A 20,871-nucleotide genomic window follows, 5' to 3' on the forward strand; every position below is an offset into this window, starting at 1 on the left:
ATATAAACAATATCATTGTTAAAATGAAATTTAGTTACCAGTGAGAAGATCAAGGCTGGTGATCGTTCTGATTTAGACACATTACAATGTCACCTTTATGCCAAATGCTGGAAAATACTTACTGATATACTCATGGAAGATGCCATCAGACAGCCACAGCAGCCCTAGGCCTTGGCAGAACTGTCACTGAGATCTCAGTATCCCCCTCCCTTCCCCTTCATGTTTGGATGTGTATCATCTATGGGATGAAAGTGGCCCACAATAAATTACTGCAGTGTCGCCTAGCAGAATGTTGCTTTCTAAACATGTGTCATGATTTGCAAAGGCAGGATGAGGACACAAATGAGAATCCAAAAGGTGAGTGTCTTGTAGAAAATGTTTCTGACTGCAGAAAATCTGATCTTTTTGGCTGATTTGATCTGCACAGGAGAAGCAATTTACAGCACATTAGGATAAATCCAGTGTGACTTTTATGTCGCATATTCCATTGATCAGTTTTATAAAACAAACCAATATGATGTTGCTCTAATACAGATAAAAGGTCCTTCTCTGCTGGATTGCAGACAATTATTTATGTTTATTGTGCACTTCTAGAACTGACCAAAACATTTTCAGAGAAGTCCTAAATTAATGTTGTTTATATTATTTCTTGTTCTTTTTAAATTATGAATTCCTAATTGATTTGCTGTTTTCAACTATTTTAACTCCAACTATGATCTCGCTTAGGTGTCCTTTTAATTTTGCTTCTAAACTAGCTTGAGAATATATCAAGTTCTTCTAAGCAAGCCATACTTTCCCACAGTGCTCGGCTAACTCGGGCAGCTCCCATAAACAATGAATAGGGAGGTGTCTTGCATGCCTGAAATATGTTCCATTACAACAGGAGACTTAGGATCCCATTCTTGAAATAGCAGGTGATGCCTGCAGTTGGACCCACACACGATCAGTACATTCCAAACACATCGCCACGCCCCACCCCCGCTATCATGCATTGAACCTGTGCATTGAGGATAAGTTTTAATGGTGGGACAATCAATTTACTACCCACAACTTATAGGTGTGATGGTTAGGTGTGACAAACATTTGGCCATCTACTATTGGTCTACTTGTGGCCCAAACTTCTGTTGTCTTTCCATCATTTAGTCACACCTCTAATATAAGAAACTCCAATGTGTGAATGCTACTGTACTAGTCCATGCATACCATACTCTTCCATTAGCTATAGCACATTACCCTGAGCAGTACTTCTTTATGCCAACTATACTTATGTGGCTGTGAGGCTCCAAACAATCAGAATTGCTTCAGAAAAACATCTAGAGAGAACTTTACCTATAACTTCATGACTATTGATTTTGGCCAGTGTCACCGTTCAATGAGAGCGGCAGAAGAAGGAAAATAAAGCTCTAAACCCCCATTTTACCCATTTGTATATTTAGAAGGAAATCAGTAATTGTCACAGTGATCGGTCTCTAGAAATCAGTTTTGTCCACCTTAGAAGTCAGCGGTTGTATCGTATTACACAGTGCGATTTATGTATTTAATGGCCACCAGTTTTATTTTTTCCATGGCTTCTACACTATGTTTCACCATATCAGGCTAGAGAATGTCTCCATAGTCAAACTATGACGTCATGCAACTAAATAGATCCCCATATTACATATTTGTTATCATGATAAAGTGGGGTAAGCTTCTGCACAGTACAAGTTGAATAAGTCATGATCTAGCATGAGGGAATCCCTGTCTTTTCCCTCATTCTTAATTAGCTATGCCAAGGGAATGGATATGAATGTTCATTTTATTAAAAACAAGTTGAAAGTAGTCAAAGATTCTGTATTTTGGAGTAGTAATTTTTGTAAGCACGTACTTAAGATGTTTGCAATGAAATCGTTTGAGGTCTGATGCAATGTTAAGTACACTGTTACATCTGAAAGAATTTGACTTGTCTTCCATCTTAAGTATAGAAGAGAAACACTTCTGAGCGTAGCTTAAAACACAGATCTATCTAATACCACAATGTTCTAGCTAGTGGAGTTCTTTTTTGCATTAGAGATGGAGAATTTATCATTTTCTCTTTCCACACTTATCACCTTGAGGTTTGTTGTAATCCAAAAAAACTGTGCCAAAGTCGTAATTAAAAATAAAAAACACACATACACACACACACTAAATTAGCATATCATTTTGTAGTCCGTTTCAGTGTTTGGCTCCGTTTGAAGAACAGCATAAACTCAAAACAAGGGGAACTGCCAATTCTTTTCGATTATGGCTATGTGCATTTAACAGTAAAAAGAATATGGTTGTCTTCCAATTTCCAAGCAATCAGAACGCTGTAAACATTCATAATTACTCAGAATTGTAATGCTATAAATTAGAGTGTATTACCGAGTGTATAAAGGCATGGCTTTTCATGGGATATCTGCTCTGTTTCAAATAATGAACCTCACATTATGGTTAGTAACTGAGCAACATTTACCTGTGTGCTGCACAACAAAAGGCAATGAAAGAAATACAGATACAGTATTTATCTGGGAATCCACATTGTGGTCTACATAATGTGGATAAAAGATTCCTAAAATAAATACTCACTACCTTTAAAGGTCTGAAAGCCAGAAAATTAAGGATTAAGCTGCAGTTTTAAAAGACAAAACAACACTCATAAGCATCGGTATGACATGAAATGGGTTGTCACCTCTGTCACGCCCACCACCAGCACCACCTCCCCCAGCCTATTAGTCAAGAGGCTTTTGTTCCTCTGTACGGAAACAATAAACTGAATAAGTTAAGAAGATCAGTTGATGAGTGCCATGCTTATTTTCTTCTGAGATCTACATTTGCTTTGTTTCAACAAACACTCTTATGGAACACTTGAAAATATTAATAAGAGCAGCAGATTACAGTTTTCCAAATGTACTGTAGTTTTTAGGGAATCGCAGTGTTAAAGCATACAAGTTTATGGGTGTCTGTACAGACCAGATCCACATAGGTGGCTATATACAGTAGCTGTCGCTATAGAAAATGCTGTGTCATCTAGCAGGGTACATTAAAACGGGTTGGCTGAATCTGAGAGCTAAAATTACACATCTATTATTTCTGCTTATATTTTCTAGAACCCCTTTGTTACATTCTAATGTAACTTTCACATTCCTAGAAACCACAGTAAAAACTCCCATAGGAATATGTTTGCAGCATCTACATGGTTAGGTTGTAACTGTGCCACCTTGTGTTCAATGAGCATACCTATATGGACATCCTATTAATAAGGCTTGCGGCTCAGGTCAAGCATGCACCATTCAACCTCTGTAAATGTCACAAGGATATGCATTAAGTACACAAGCTCACTCTTTCTGCCTGCCAGTGAGAATAGAAGCTAAGTGTGAGCACACTATTGAAGTGACAGCTGTACAGAAGAGAAGGCTTGAATTGTTCAAGCTTTCTCTCTTCTGCAGTCAGAATGAGGCTTCTTGCAGCACACATGGATTATACTTTTAAAGGCTCTATTACGCAGACCCATACCCAGGGGCAGATTGACACCACTCAGGGCCCCCGGACCAAATAAAGCAAGGGTCCCCAGCAAGACTCCACCCCTGGCCCCACCTCTGCCCCGTCCCTATTCCCGCCCAGTATGTATATGAATATTTGCCATAGAAAGGAATAGGGGGTGCAGTGCGCTTGAGGCTATAGTGAACTTTGAGGGATGGCAATGCCAATCACCTTAACTACACCAAGCGCTTAAAAACACTGAACTATCCTCCTCCTTTTTATGCCAACTTGGGATCTCTGTCTGTGATACCCAGTCCAACTTGGCTCCAGCCTTCACTCACCTTAAAGGGGTACTCCAGTGGAAAACATTTTATTTTTTTTTTTTTAAATCAACTGGTGCCAGGAAGTTAAACAGATTTGTAAATTACTTCTATTAAAAAAATCTTAATCCTTCCAGTATTTATTAGCGGCTGCATACTACAGAGAAAATTCTTTTCTTTTTGGATTTCTTTTCTGTCACGACCACAGTGCTCTCTGCTGACAACTCTGTCCATTTTAGGAAATGTCCAGAGCAATGGAATGGAACAGTTGAAAGGGAGAGATTGGAGAACGGTAAGATGAAATATTAAAATCGACAATTAAATAATAATTTATATAGGGTAAGACATATGGGGTGGGGAAGGTGTATGGCCATTTTCTGTCCTTCTGAGTCCGTGGCCCTATATTTGGCAATGTATGCAGGACTGGGGGTGGGTTAGCTGGGGGGTGGGTTTTCATTTTGTATATGAGGATATGTTCCTTTTCCTTTGTAATTTGAAAATGAAATTAGAAGTAATAAAAAAAAAAAGTAACACCCAGTTGTCAATTTTCTAATAAATTTATATCATATGTAATATCAAATGCAAATATTTACTAAAACAGATAAGTCCATAAATCATGGGTCTAGTTTAAATCTTCATGAGATGGCTAAGGTTAGGTTCACATTTGTTTTGAAAGCTCCGTTTATGGCCTATGTCAAAGATTTCGGTAAGGACCAGTAAAGTCAGACAGTCTGCTGCATGACAGACACCAATGGATACCCCTTTGACTATAATGGTGTCCTTTGGGTTTGCGTATGGTATATGTCATTGTATTAGATTATAACTGGACAAAAAATATGGCAAGCATTATTCCATTATTCAAACAGTACACTATTTTAAAAATGATGCTAAAGCATACTTTCAACACATACTTATGTATGGCAGATAGATAGATAGATAAACTACAAAAGAGAGCAGCACTCCTCAAAGTCATGCACGGTGCCCACTGTAACACCGTCCTGGCTTCAGACTTCCAGCAATACAGCAACAAATAGACAGCGGAAACTCCAGTGTAGTTGCTACTGTCTTTTTGTTTGCTAGCTAGATAAATAGATAAAAAATGTAAATAGAGCAGCACAAATGCACAGGAGTACAGCGGAGTGCAAGCAGTAAAGCCTCGGTCAGTGGCTTGTGGATAGCCAAAAAAAAGAGCACAGCAGCACCTCCAATAGCAGAAATTTGGCTTTATTAAGCACAAAAATGCCAGAGCGACATTTCGGCCATCTCTCACGGCCATTGTCAAGCAGCAAATGATACAAAGTGAATACTTTAAACAGGGTGAGCAATAAGTGACATCACATATAATTAGATAATTGCATACATCAGTGACACAATAATATTAACACACGTGACTTCAGGTTACTGTAGCCAGTATCACCAAACACAAAATCACTGGCAAGTGATGCACGTAACAGTAGAGTGCTACACTAGGCACAAATCAAACTGTTGTGCACATGCAGGAGCAGAAGGGGTTAATCAACATATCTAATGTGCAGCAGGATACACATGGCAAAGACATAAAGGAAACATACCGACGTGTACATGGCGTTCCGGAAGTGACGTCAGACCATTACAGATGCCATGATGTTAGCGCACGCATGTGCAGAGGAGTTGTGAAATAATAGGTGCCATCAGGCTTAAAGCATGCCCAAACTGTCACACTAACTGTGTATTGATGCAAGTTAGGCAAACTGTACCATATCAAACATAAGTAAAGGGTGGCATGTCTGTCTTGCGGGATCGCGGGACTGTATCACAGAACCACATCTCTCATGATACCCCCCGAAAGCGGCAGAACAAATTAGAACAAATTCCCCTATGGGGGAAGGAGATAAGATTGACAAACAATCTACCTTTTTGCTGAAATTTTAAAATGAACAGGAAGAATCTAAATGCATTAAATGGGCACGCGATCAATAAAACTACATTAAAGGGGTAGTCCAGTGGTGAAAAACGTATCCCCTATCCTAAGGATAGGGGATAAGTTTGAGATCGCAGGGGGTCTGACCGCTGGGGCCCCCTGCGATCTCTCTGTACAGGGCCCCGGCTCTCGGCCCAGATAGCGGGTGTCGACCCCCGCACGAAGCGGCGACCGACACGCCCCCTCAATACATCTCTATGGCAGAGCCGGAGATTGCCGAAGGCAGCGCTTCGGCTCTGCCATAGAGTTGTATTGAGGGGGCGTGTCGGCCGCCGTTTCGTGCGGAGGTCGACACGCCCCCTTCCCGTGGGCTGTCGGGGCTCCGTACAGGAGATCGCAGGGGGCCCCAGCGGTCGGACCCCCCGCGATCTGCAACTTATCCCCTATCCTTAGGATAGGGAATAAGTTGCTCACCACTGAGTCACCACTGGACTACTCCTTTAATGGCAAAGTCTACAATTGGGGCTTAGCTTTTAGTGCTTTCAGGAGGTTATGCAGATGCAGAGATACTTTTTAGGACCGTATCGCTACCAATGTTGATTCTAGATCTAATCATGTGAATTCGACTCCTTTTTTAGAGGCAGGCCCTCCCATCGACCCATGACCACCAGAAGAGGCAGCCGCAGACACCAACACTCACGTAAAGACAAGAGGACAGAAGAATGCGACAAAAGGGACTCAACCCAACTTGAACTTTCGCAAGACCACGGAAATACAGTGGTAAATATCTCCTCCATTTCTCTAACTGATACACAAGTTGTTATCTAAAGGACTTAAATGGTGCCCTGCCTCTAGGACCGATTGGTTTCAGGTGGAGTTGGTCCAGCTCCAATTCTTCAGGATACTGCGCCTCAAAGTGTGATTTTCTGGGGGAGCGCCGATGGGTCCACCTCCTCCTGGACATGGTGATGCTACTACACCTGTGGCTTTCTGTTTTAAAAATTATGACTTAAATGTAATGAGTGATTTCTCACCTAATGTTTAGTCACCTATTGTGGAAACATTTTGCCAGCTTGTTAAAAAGGATGTTGATATTTTGGAGGAACAGGGGGACAGATTTTTCTGTCCTAATATTACCAATGACCAAGTCAAGGCGATTGATGAGCTTGTCCATGACCACAATGTGGTTATCAACCCTGCGGATAAAGGCGGGGCCATTGTGGTAATGGACAGGCTCAAATATATCGCTGAGGCTGATAAACAACTGAATGATGGCATCACTTACAAATCATCATGTGATCCCAGATGGGATTTCGAGAGAGAGAGATCAAAAAGCATCTTAATTTAAGCAAGGGAACAAAACATTATCAATCATTATTCGAATTCTTGGTGGTCACTCATCCGGTGACCCCGGTATTATATCTACTACCCAAAATATATAAATGTTTGATGGATTCTCTCGGATGGCCCATTGTGTCTGGAAGGAATTCCTTAACTAGCCACATTTCAATTTTTTTGGATAAGGTTTTGCGTCCCTATGCATGCAATGCTAGATCCTATATCTGTGACACGACTGATTTGTTACCAAAAAATTAAGAGAGTGTTCCTTCCTGAAGGTACTATCATAGCCTCCCTCGATGTCACCAGTCTCTTCAACTCCTTCCCTCATGATGGAGGTGTGGTTGCCATTACTAATGTTATCCAAGATGATTTTTCCCCTGAACAAACAGCGTTCCTGGTCAGGCTACTACAATTGGTCCTTACCAGGAACTTTACATTTAATGACCAATTCTATTTACAACTCGTTGGAACCGCGATGGGGACTAATGTGGCACCCACTTAAACCAATCTGTTTGTCTCCCATCTTAAGGAAAGATATGTCTATGTACCCCACCACTTCAGCCATGTGCTGGGGTGATGGAGCTATATCGACAATATCTTCCTCATCTGGTCCAGTTCAACAGACTGACTGTCTGACTTCCACTGTTTTCTCAATTCCATACACCCCAACAATAAAATTTTCTTTGAATTTTATTTGAAGAAATATAAAATCCCATCCCTTCCCCAATATCGCGCCACACCCCTACCCTTCAATTCCCATCAAGGATGTATGTCTTTTTTCAACCGTACTAACTATGTAACTATGCAATCCACCAAAGCTGTCCAATTTTTGGACACTTTGGTTCATATTGATGGATATTGCTTAAAGGGGTACTCCGGTGCTCACACATCTTATCCCCTATCCCAAGGATAGGGGATAAGATGCCTGATCGCGGGAGTCCCGCAGCTGGGGACACCCGTGATCATGCACGCAGCACCCCGTTTGTAATAATTCCCCAGAGCGTAGGCTTGCATTGAGGGGCGGAGCGTGACGTCATACGGGGGGTGGGGGTGTGACATCACACGCCGCCGGCCCTGCGGTCGACCGTAATCAGTCCCGGAGCGAACATGCTCCGGGGACTGATTACAAACGGGGTGCCGCGTGCATGATGGCGTCCCCAGCTGCGGGACTTCTGCGATCAGGCATCTTATCCCCTATCCTTTGGATAGGGGATAAGATGTGTAAGCACCGGAGTACCCCTTTAACCACCTCCTATTTGTGAAATCCACTAATTGCAATTCCCTCCTCAGATACGAGAATAAACACCCCAGACCAATGGTATGGTTGTGGCCTAAAAGCCAAATGCTCAGGGCCAGTAGAATCATCAGTCATGACATTGATCTTGAACCTGCTTTGGGCAAGATGGCGGACAACTTCTTGAAAAGGGTTTACCCTAAACAATTAGTTGCCACCAGCAAACAAGAAGCCATTGGCATTAGTAGGTCCAGCTTGATACATCTGGATCAACATGCCAGAATATTAACACTGGCCTTTGTTTCCACTTTTTTGCCACCTTAATCACATTGCTAATGCCACTTGGAAATATTGGCCTATACTATGTAATGGATTTGATAACATACGGGAATTAACTATTCCATCCCTTATGTCCTACAGAAGATAACGAACCTATGCGACAAACTGATCAAATCCGATGTCTCTATTAAGAAATCTACTCAAAGGTACATTACTTCAAAAAATCTAAGTTCTTTCCCATGTAGATCATGTATTAATTGTCCACTGATGCAAAAGGTAGCAATTTTGTCCATCCTAAATCTGGCTTTCGCTATCCTATCAAATTCTATCTTACGTGCAACTCTGACTTCATCATTTATGCATTTTGGTGTCCTTGCGATATGGTGAACGTTGGTGAAAGTATGTGGGAATTCAAAATATGTATTAATCACCATTGATACACCATTCGCAAGAAGCGACATGACCTGCCAGTATCCAAACACTTTTTGGAGGCTTGCTACTCTGAAAAAGATCTCAAGTTCATGTTACTTGACCATGTCCCACGCCTCAAGAGAGGGGGCGATTGTGTCAATCTCTTAAAAGAGAGAGAGAGAACTAAAATGGATACATACACTGGGGTCCCTAAAACCTGGGGCCCTCCATGTAGAATTCAAGCTAACACATCAAATCTATAAAGCTTAATTACTTATGACCAGACCCTCTCTGACTGTATGTGATGTTGTATAATTCTCTATTTATATATTTAATCTAATTCTTTTTCTTTCCTTTATATACCCTTGAAGGAGCAAAAATGGAATACTAAGAGCATCACTTGCTGAACTTTGAAGTGCACCTGATATTGTCACGATGCCGGCTGGCAGGTAGTGGATCCTCTGTGCCAGAGAGGGATTGGCGTGGACCGTGCTAGTGGATCGGTTCTAAGTCACTACTGGTTTTCACCAGAGCCCGCCGCAAAGCGGGATGGTCTTGCTGCGGCGGTAGTGACCAGGTCGTATCCACTAGCAACGGCTCGACCTCTCTGACTGCTGAAGATAGGCGCGGTACAAGGGAGTAGACAGAAGCAAGGTCGGACGTAGCAGAAGGTCGGGGCAAGCAGCAAGGATCGTAGTCGGGGGCAACGGCAGGAGGTCTGGAACACAGGCTAGGAACACACAAGGAAACGCTTTCACTGGCACAATGGCAACAAGATCCGGCGAGGGAGTGAAGGGGAAGTGAGGTATAAATAGGGAGTGCACAGGTGAACACACTATTTGGAACCACTGCGCCAATCAGCGGCGCAGTGGCCCTTTAAATCGCAGAGACCCAGCGCGCGCGCGCCCTAGGGAGCGGGGCCGCGCGCGCCGGGACAGGACAGACGGAGAGCGAGTCAGGTACGGGAGCCGGGATGCGCATCGCGAGCGGGCGCCACCCGCATCGCGAATGGCATCCCGGCTGGAGACGGTATCGCAGCGCACCGGGTCAGTGGAGCTGCCCGGAGCGCTGCGGTAGCGAGAGAGAAGCGAGCGCTCCGGGGAGGAGCGGGGACCCGGAGCGCTCGGCGTAACAGTACCCCCCCCTTGGGTCTCCCCCTCTTCTTAGAGCCTGAGAACCTGAGGAGCAGACTTTTGTCTAGGATGTTGTCCTCAGGTTCCCAGGATCTCTCTTCAGGTCCACAGCCCTCCCAATCCACCAAAAAGAACCTTTTTCCTCTGACCGTCTTGGAGGCCAGTATCTCTTTCACTGAGAAGACGTCAGAAGAACCGGAGACAGGAGTGGGAGAAAGTAACTTGGGAGAGAAACGGTTGATGATGAGTGGTTTAAGAAGAGAGACATGAAAGGCATTAGGAATACGGAGAGAAGGAGGAAGAAGAAGTTTGTAAGAGACAGGATTAATTTGGCACAAGACTTTGAAAGGACCAAGATAGCGTGGACCCAGTTTGTAACTGGGGACACGAAAGCGGACATATTTAGCGGAGAGCCATACCTTGTCTCCGGGAGCAAAAATGGGGGGAGCTCTTCTTTTCTTATCGGCAAACTTTTTCATGCGAGATGAAGCCTGTAAAAGAGAATTTTGGGTCTCTTTCCATATGGTGGAAAGATCACGAGTCACATCATCTACAGCGGGCAAACCAGAGGGCAAGGGAGTAGGGAGGGGGGGGAAGAGGGTGACGGCCGTACACCATGAAAAATGGGGATTTGGAGGAAGATTCAGAGACTCTAAAGTTATACGAGAATTCGGCCCATGGTAGAAGATCTGCCCAATCATCCTGGCGGGAGGAAACAAAATGTCGTAAATAATCACCCAAGACCTGGTTAATTCTTTCTACTTGTCCATTGGATTGAGGATGATAAGTTTAATTTAATCTTGAGTTGTTTACAGAGAGCCCTCCAGAATTTTGACACGAATTGGACGCCTCTATCCGAGACTATCTGTGTGGGCAACCCGTGAAGACGAAAAATGTGTACAAAAAATTGTTTAGCCAACTGAGGCGCTGAAGGAAGACCAGGAAGAGGGATGAAATGTGCCATTTTGGAGAATCGATCAACGACCACCCAAACAACAGTGTTGCCACGGGATGGGGGTAGGTCTGTAATAAAATCCATACCAATCAGAGACCAAGGCTGTTCGGGGACAGGCAGAGGATGAAGAAAACCAGCGGGCTTCTGGCGAGGAGTCTTATCCCGGGCACAGACAGTGCAGGCTCGCACAAAGTCCACGACATCCGTCTCCAGAGTCGGCCACCAATAGAAGCGAGAGATGAGTTGCACAGATTTCTTGATGCCTGCATGACCTGCGAGATGGGAGGAGTGACCCCATTTGAGGATTCCGAGGCGTTGGCGTGGAGAGACGAAGGTCTTTCCTGGAGGAGTTTGCCTGATGGAGGCTGGAGAAGTGGAAATCAGGCAGTCAGGAGGAATGATGTGTTGCGGAGAGAGTTCAACCTCCGAGGCATCCGAGGAACGAGAGAGAGCATCGGCCCTAATGTTCTTATCGGCAGGCCGAAAGTGAATTTCAAAATTAAATCGGGCAAAGAACAGAGACCACCTGGCCTGGCGAGGATTCAGCCGTTGGGCAGACTGGAGATAGGAGAGGTTCTTGTGATCGGTGTAAATAATAACTGGAAATCTTGATCCCTCCAGCAGATGCCTCCATTCCTCAAGTGCTAATTTAATGGCTAGAAGCTCACGATCCCCGATGGAGTAGTTCCTCTCCGCCGGAGAGAAGGTCCTAGAAAAAAAACCACAAGTAACAGCATGCCCGGAAGAATTTTTTTGTAGAAGGACTGCTCCAGCTCCTACAGAGGAGGCATCAACCTCCAATAGGAAGGGTTTAGATGGGTCAGGTCTGGAGAGCACGGGAGCCGAAGAAAAGGCAGACTTGAGCCGTTTAAAGGCGTCTTCCGCTTGAGGAGGCCAAGACTTGGGATTGGCATTTTTTCTGGTTAAAGCCACGATAGGGGCCACAACGGTAGAAAAATGTGGAATAAATTGCCTGTAATAATTGGCGAACCCCAAAAAACGTTGGATAGCACGGAGTCCGGAGGGGCGTGGCCAATCTAAGACGGCAGAGAGTTTATCTGGATCCATTTGTAGTCCCTGGCCAGAGACCAAGTATCCTAGGAAAGGAAGAGATTGACATTCAAACAGACATTTCTCTATCTTGGCATAAAGTTGATTGTCACGAAGTCTCTGAAGAACCATACGGACATGCTGGCGGTGTTCTTCTAGATTGGCAGAAAAAATCAGGATATCGTCCAGATATACAACAACACAGGAGTATAAGAGATCACGAAAAATTTCATTAACAAAGTCTTGGAAGACGGCAGGGGCGTTGCACAGGCCAAAGGGCATGACCAGATACTCAAAGTGTCCATCTCTAGTGTTAAATGCCGTTTTCCATTCATCCCCCTCTCTGATGCGGATGAGATTATAAGCACCTCTTAAGTCCAGTTTGGTAAAAATGTGGGCACCTTGGAGGCGATCAAAGAGTTCAGAGATGAGGGGTAGGGGGTAGCGGTTCTTTACCGTGATTTTATTAAGACCGCGGTAGTCAATGCAAGGACGTAGAGAGCCATCTTTTTTGGACACAAAGAAAAATCCAGCTCCGGCAGGAGAGGAGGATTTACGGATAAAGCCCTTTTTTAAATTTTCCTGGATGTACTCAGACATAGCAAGAGTCTCTGGGGCGGACAGAGGATAAATTCTGCCCCGGGGTGGAGTAGTGCCCGGGAGGAGGTCAATAGGACAATCATAAGGCCTGTGAGGAGGTAGAGTCTCAGCTTGTTTTTTGCAAAAAACATCCGCAAAGTCCATATAGGCCTTAGGGAGACCGGTTACAGGGGGAACCACAGAGTCACGGCAAGGGGTACTGGGAACCGGTTTTAGGCAGTCCTTGAAACAAGAGGGCCCCCAACTCTTGATCTCCCCAGTGGACCAATCCAGGGTTGGGGAATGGAGTTGAAGCCAGGGTAGTCCAAGGAGAATTTCGGAAGTGCAATTGGGGAGGACCAAAAATTCAATCTTCTCGTGATGAGGTCCGATGCACATTAGAAGGGGCTCCGTGCGGAAACGTATGGTACAGTCCAATCTTTCATTGTTTACACAATTGATGTAGAGGGGTCTGGCGAGACTGGTCACCGGGATGTTGAACCTGTTGACGAGAGAGGCCAAAATAAAATTTCCTGCAGATCCGGAATCCAAGAAGGCCATAGTAGAGAAGGAGAAGGCAGAGGCAGATATCCGCACAGGCACAGTTAGACGTGGAGAAGCAGAGTAGACATCAAGGACTGTCTCACCTTTGTGCGGAGTCAGCGTACGTCTTTCCAGGCGGGGAGGACGGATAGGACAATCCTTCAGGAAGTGTTCGGTACTGGCACAGTACAGGCAGAGATTCTCCATGCGGCGTCGTGTCCTCTCTTGAGGTGTCAGGCGAGACCGGTCGACCTGCATAGCCTCCACGGCGGGAGGCACAGGAACGGATTGCAGGGGACCAGAGGAGAGAGGAGCCGGGGAGAAAAAACGCCTTGTGCGAACAAAGTCCATATCCTGGCGGAGCTCCTGACGCCTTTCGGAAAAACGCATGTCAATGCGAGTGGCTAGATGAATGAGTTCATGTAGGTTAGCAGGGATTTCTCGTGCGGCCAGAACATCTTTAATGTTGCTGGATAGGCCTTTTTTAAAGGTCGCGCAGAGGGCCTCATTATTCCAGGATAATTCTGAAGCAAGAGTACGGAATTGTACGGCGTACTCGCCAACGGAAGAATTACCCTGGACCAGGTTCAACAGGGCAGTCTCAGCAGAAGAGGCTCGGGCAGGTTCCTCAAAGACACTTCGAATTTCCGAGAAGAAGGAGTGTATAGAGGCAGTGACGGGATCATTGCGGTCCCAGAGCGGTGTGGCCCATGACAGAGCTTTTCCAGACAGAAGGCTGACTACGAAAGCCACCTTAGACCTTTCAGTAGGAAACTGGTCCGACATCATCTCCAAGTGCAGGGAACATTGGGAAAGAAAGCCACGGCAGAATTTAGAGTCCCCATCAAATTTATCCGGCAAGGATAGTCGCAGACCGGAAGCGGCCACTCGCTGCGGAGGAGGTGCAGGAGCTGGCGGAGGAGATGATTGTTGAAGCTGTGGTAGTAGCTGCTGTAGCATCACGGTCAGTTGAGACAGCTGTTGGCCTTGTTGCGCTATCTGTTGTGACTGCTGGGCGACCACCGTGGTGAGGTCGGCGACAACTGGCAGAGGAACTTCAGCGGGATCCATGGCCGGATCTACTGTCACGATGCCGGCTGGCAGGTAGTGGATCCTCTGTGCCAGAGAGGGATTGGCGTGGACCGTGCTAGTGGATCGGTTCTAAGTCACTACTGGTTTTCACCAGAGCCCGCCGCAAAGCGGGATGGTCTTGCTGCGGCGGTAGTGACCAGGTCGTATCCACTAGCAACGGCTCGACCTCTCTGACTGCTGAAGATAGGCGCGGTACAAGGGAGTAGACAGAAGCAAGGTCGGACGTAGCAGAAGGTCGGGGCAAGCAGCAAGGATCGTAGTCGGGGGCAACGGCAGGAGGTCTGGAACACAGGCTAGGAACACACAAGGAAACGCTTTCACTGGCACAATGGCAACAAGATCCGGCGAGGGAGTGAAGGGGAAGTGAGGTATAAATAGGGAGTGCACAGGTGAACACACTAATTGGAACCACTGCGCCAATCAGCGGCGCAGTGGCCCTTTAAATCGCAGAGACCCGGCGCGCGCGCGCCCTAGGGAGCGGGGCCGCGCGCGCCGGGACAGGACAGACGGAGAGCGAGTCAGGTACGGGAGCCGGGATGCGCATCGCGAGCGGGCGCCACCCGCATCGCGAATCGCATCCCGGCTGGAGACGGTATCGCAGCGCACCGGGTCAGTGGAGCTGCCCGGAGCGCTGCGGTAGCGAGAGAGAAGCGAGCGCTCCGGGGAGGAGCGGGGACCCGGAGCGCTCGGCGTAACAGATATTATGTACACGCCAGTATGTTTCCTTTATGTCGTTGCCATGTGTATCCTGCTGCGCATTAGATATGTTGATTAACCCCTTCTGCTCCTGCGAGGTATTACACTTTCACTGATTATGTACACAATGTTCATTATTCATGTGCACAACAATTTGATTTGTGTGTAGTGTAGCACTCTGCTGTTATGCGCATCAGTCGCCCATAGTGTGATTTTGTGTTTGCCGATACTGGGTACAGTAACCTGCAGGCATGTGTTTAAATATTATTATGTCACTGATGTATGCCATTATCTAATTATATGTGATGATGTAATTTATTCCTCACCCTCACCATTTAAAGTATTCACTTTGTATCATTTGCTGCTTGACAATGGATGTGAGAGAGACTGCCGAAACGTCGCTCTGGCATTTTTGTGCTGAATAAAGCAAAATTTCTGCTATTGGAGGTGCTGCTGTGCTCTCTTTTTTAGATACATAGATAGATCAAACATTATATAGTTACTTATATGGATCAAAAAACATGAATGAAAGAATGAAAAAAGTACAATACATTATGTTCACTTTATGAAGGTAAAAATAAAAAGGAATATCCAGAATATCATAGGCACCTGACATTGTTCTAATGCAGACACCATTTCCAATAAAGATCAGCTAGCTACAGACTTTGCATAATATCAGTACATCAATAGTGCGATCGCCAGTCTCTAACTATGTCATTACACAGTAACAATCATGATTCATCCTTATCTACTTCCTCTTCATAATGAAATGTAAGGCTAGATTGTAGATCAGTTAAGTCTTGTAATAGATGTTCATTCCAAGGTGTCCTTCACATTACCTACTCATTAAAAAGAATATCACTATTATTTTATTCACTGCATATATCTGAAAAAATATCAGTTACTAGCCCAATACCAAATACTCCTGATGGCACTTTGCTATAATACAGAAATTAAATAAAGAAGATAAAGTATATCACTGTTAACAAACACTGTGGGGGGTCAAGTACAGAAATTGGCAGCGGTAAAGCTCACATAGGAACCAGTGCAACAATGTAACAGTAACATGTAAGAAAAAAATAAAAAATAAAAAATATACATTTTAGCTATTGTTTACATAATTATTGTGGTTTCCTAATCGGTGCTATATCTGTTGCACAACTGATCCCAAGAGACAACAATGACTTATTCTTTTGCAGTTCCATTGTGGTCAGTTGTAAATGGCCTGCATGTGGCGTTATTTTGTACAGTAATTTAGTGGTATTACATCACGCCCCCTCCATTCATGTCTATGGGAGGGGGCATGACAACTAGTACGTAGCTGTCACACCTTCTCCCATAGACCTGAATGGAGGGGGTGCCGCGCTGGCGATCGCGGGGGTCCCCAGCTGTGGGATCCCCGCAATCTAACATCTTATCCCCTATCCTTTTGATAGGGATAAGATGTTTTGTACCGGAGTAGCCCTTTAAACATTTTCTTGAGATTTTGCTCAGGCCACAACAGAACATTATGGAACACAATGGAAAATAATAATCCACATACAGTGACATCACTTTATGCATTACCCATGAATTAGCATGCATTTATTTATTAGCTGTGACATCATTATTTACTAACCCTGTTCTGTGACATTACTGTGTGAATTATCCTTAAGTTATCATGCTTCTATTTATTAGCTGTGACATTATTATTTACTAACCCTGTTCTGTGACATCACTGTGTGAATTATCCTTAAATTATCATGCTTCTATTAGCTGTGACATCATTATTTACTAACCCTGTTCTGTGACATCACTGTGTGCATTATCCATAAATTAGCATGCTTCTATTTATTAGCTGTGACATCATTATTTACTAACCCTGTTCTGTGACATCACTGTGTGCATTATCCATGAATTAAGATTTTTTTTATTCAGTCATTTCCTGTGACATCATTATTTATTAACCATGTCCTGTGACATCATGAGTGAATTATTCACATACAGTGATGGCGCCAATATTTTTTACTCCTTCTACAATGTTTATTACCCACGTATTGTAACATTACTGTGTGTGTCATCCAAGCAGTGTGACATCACCATGATTATTATTTTTGTGTTATTGCATCACATTTGTTATTATTCCATGATATAGAACCGCTGTCTTTATGGCAGTGCAGGGTTTGTTATCACCGTACGCCAACATCTTCATGATTCTTAAACCTGTACTGTCACATCATTATTGTTCAGTATCCCGAATCCAGACAAATATTGCTTGAAATGGCCCTATGGTGGTTCTAAAACATTATATATTTAGCCCAATAAATTTGACATGGTGACCCTACAAGGCGTTTTTGTTTTGACTGGTGAACTCAATGAGAGACATGGGAGTTCACCAATCATGAAACACATTTTAAAAATGCAACAGAAACGTACAGTTTGAACACAGCCTTAACCATTTAACATCGGGCTCGAAAGGTTAACCACAAGATAAATAAATAAAGGAGTTCAAAGACAAACTGAAACAGCTGTTATGTAGCCTCATGTGCCTCCTGTATCGAGGGACATTTTAGACTTACATCTGTCTAAAATGATAAAATAATCTCCACCATTTCTAAACCAACACATTTTTAACACTTTTTGTGTGTTAAAGGGGTTCTTCACCATAAGGTGATTTTAGTACGTATCTGGCAGGCAATTATGGACATGCTTAGGAAGGCTCTGCGCTTGTCTTGGGGCTAAATGGCTATGTCATGAGATTACCATAACACTGTGGCTAGCTTTTTGTGAACTAGTATTTCCTGTTTGACTTTTCTTTTTTTACTACAAATCCCACAATTCCATTTTCCTCCTTCCCACACATCAGCCACCCCACCCATTGAAACATAAATGAGCTGCAGACCTGTGGTTTTCAATCAGGGTGCCTGCAGCTGTTGCATTAGTTGCTGATTGATCCCTCCACCCATTGAAGCAGACAGGCTCCCTGTCATCAGCTGACTAGTAAGTCAGGTCTCGGCCTCATTGCAAGCTGGGAAAAATCTGAGACAACAGTCATTATGTATGCTGGTAAAAATAAATATTGGGGTGAAAATCACATAAGAATTGTGGGAAAACCGTCACACACAGGTACAGACACTATATTATGAACTACACTAACTTTACAGCCCCTGTAGCATAGTCAAATAAAATAAATTCCTGGAATACCCCTTTAATTTTAGTATGTGGATTGATGAGGGTATACCAAGCTTTATTTAATGTGGCCATAATGAACTACTGTAGTTGCTTAGAGGTCATAGTAAATTCTAGCCTATACTACAAGACAGACAATGGAGGTTTATTAGGAGATTAACGTAACCAGCCCGGTAATCATTACAACCCTTTTTATAATGTACTGGATAAGAGTTGGTACCATGTTAGCCTTAGAAATATAGGAGATTAAGTTAGAAATATAGGAAATTAAATAGCGACGATATCTTTATTGGTTAACTGAGAACATGCCTGATGAAGGTACCCAAGAAATATTTAAAGCTTGCAATCTATATCCTCCCAGTTATCCAATAAATTCGCCACTACTCCACTTATCTCCTATAATCTATTGAGACTTTATAAATACACCACCACTTTAAAAGTTGGCTATGTTAAATATGATCATCTCACTGGAATGACCTGGAAAAGAACGAATGAGGAAAAATGTATTTTGATAGACAGGGTATATGATGGAAGATCAGATATGTGTAGATGTGATCACATGGAGCAAACAAACATGGGGATGGTGATGCCCAGTTAGGCCACTAAACCAACAGTAGCAAAACCCAGATGTGACCCAGCAACCCAGGTGTTCAGGAAAAGTGCTGTTAGGAGCGAGGATTGATGAGCTAATCAATCTGTCACACTCAGATCCTCAGCAGGGTGGTTGGAGGAGAGCTGGAGGTGGATAATATTCAGAATGCAAGCACATGCTTAGTGTAACCTGAAATTGATGCTGACATTTTCAATTGTGAAAAGAAATTTTTTCCTAAGTAATATAGGAAATAACTCTTCTAACCTTCCGGAGGATGTCAGATAATCAGAGAGCTTATTTTCCAAAAGCAAACTTTTCAAAGATGAATTATGAATAATCAGGCATTTCAGATGTGTGTTGTATAGGACTGAGTCAGCAGTTTGTTGGTTTAGTTTAAAGTTAAAGAAAAAAAAGATACTAATAGCATCAAGTCTCACTTAAACGAATATCATATCTCAAATGAAAAGGAATCTTTGCTTCTAGATAGAAATATTTACTCCCTACAATAATGTGCACATATATCCTGAGAATTCACTGGAATAAGAACAGATCTTATCACATGAAAGGTACTTTGAATACCAAATCATTTTAGGCTGTGTTCACATCTGCATTGGTGCCTTCATGTGAAGCCTCCACTGTAGATTTCATGAAAAAAATTATGAATAAAATATTGAAGCATCTGTTGCTACTTTGTCTGTTAAAATGATGGACACCATGATAGGAACCTGACGAACCCTATTATAGACAATGGGGTCATGTGACAGATCTACGGCAATGGCAAAATCAATGGCAATTACAGAAAAAATTAAATATCAGAAAAACTTCCGATCACATGTAAAGACCTACAGGCAGAGTCTGCAAGCCAACTCAGTAAAAACAGTGCAGATATTTGACATTCTAAGCAAGAGGGGGTTACTTTCTCAAAATGAAGGAAAAGGTCTCTGACATTACTAGGAGGTGTGGTGAGGAGATTTGTGGATCATATGAGCAATAGGTAAAATAAGGCTGCGTTAATTCTGAGGAATCTCCGGATGGAATTTCCACCGGAAATCAAGTGGGCAGCACTAGGACCATGTGGACTGCAGTCCCCATAGACGGCAATTGCTCTTTAGGTGGATCTGCTCAGAAAGTCATTGCCATCTATGGGGACAGTAATGCAGTGTGAACCCTGCCTAAGATGATTGAATAACTCAATTGCTTGGTTTACCCTGTATGGGTTACCATTTATCTGAAAGAAGAATTAGGGGAGGTTTACATACAGCATTTTGCTGCTGTTTTTGTGGCAGTTTTTCATTCAGTTTTTTAAGCCAAAAATGAATTAGAAAGCAATAGGAAGGACCTTATATGTCAGATCTGCCAGTTGGCTAGGCAGTGAAGAGCATAAAAGGGCTGCATGAAGGATTGTGGGCTGAACAATTGTTTGTTATGCCCTCCTTGCACAATTACCAAATCATGAAATAGGCTCTTTACACAATGTCTTAAGATAGCCAATAGGGTCCTAAGTTTCCACAAAATAGATTGTTGACATTTTATATGTAGATTTCCACTTGTAAGGCTGAACTGACATGTGCACTTTCAATTACATTTTGCTCTTCTGCCAACAAACCCCTAAGACTTATAATGGGTTCCACTGAGTTCCGTTGTAGTGCCCATCATTTTAATGGGATGAGCTGTATGATATGGTATTCTCTGTATCTATGACTAAGTACTGTAGTATTAGAGAATAGAATCTCAATTGGTATGTACAGTATTATATGCAAATGACATGTTTACCCAAAACCTGCCTGATGTCTGCAGAAGTAAGTGACTAGTAAGGGAACATGAGAAATATAGCACTATATCAATACAGGACTGAAATTTTTAACAAGACGACTGATACATTGCATATAGTGTTTTTGTTAGAAAGCAGTAATATGATTCAATCAATATTACATCAGCATTCATTCATTGCTTCACTAAAGAAGGAGAGAATGGACCCTAGCACCCTATTTGACAGTAATCTGGAGGAAGCAGCTCCCTGTATATTTGCATACTTGATTGCTGCGTTTGTTTAGCTCAATAACAAGTGTTTGAAGAGTAAAGTTGTAATTCATTTCAC

General features: G+C 43.4%; 1 protein-coding gene and 1 long non-coding RNA gene across 6 annotated transcripts in view; one reads left to right on the forward strand and one right to left on the reverse strand.

Moving 5' to 3' along the window:
• Nucleotides 1–20,871, reverse strand: part of ZNF407 (zinc finger protein 407) — a 598,515-nt gene that overhangs the window by 303,883 nt on the left and 273,761 nt on the right. The gene's annotated exons all lie outside the window — the stretch shown is intronic.
• On the forward strand, nt 129–9,394 carry LOC130273918 (uncharacterized). Its single transcript, XR_008844177.1, has 5 exons — nt 129–357; nt 4,040–4,092; nt 6,339–6,480; nt 8,696–8,760; nt 9,337–9,394. It is a non-coding gene; the product is annotated as an uncharacterized LOC130273918 (long non-coding RNA).

Source organism: Hyla sarda, chromosome 5 (assembly GCF_029499605.1).
Source record: "Hyla sarda isolate aHylSar1 chromosome 5, aHylSar1.hap1, whole genome shotgun sequence".
Classification (NCBI taxonomy): domain Eukaryota; kingdom Metazoa; phylum Chordata; class Amphibia; order Anura; family Hylidae; genus Hyla; species Hyla sarda.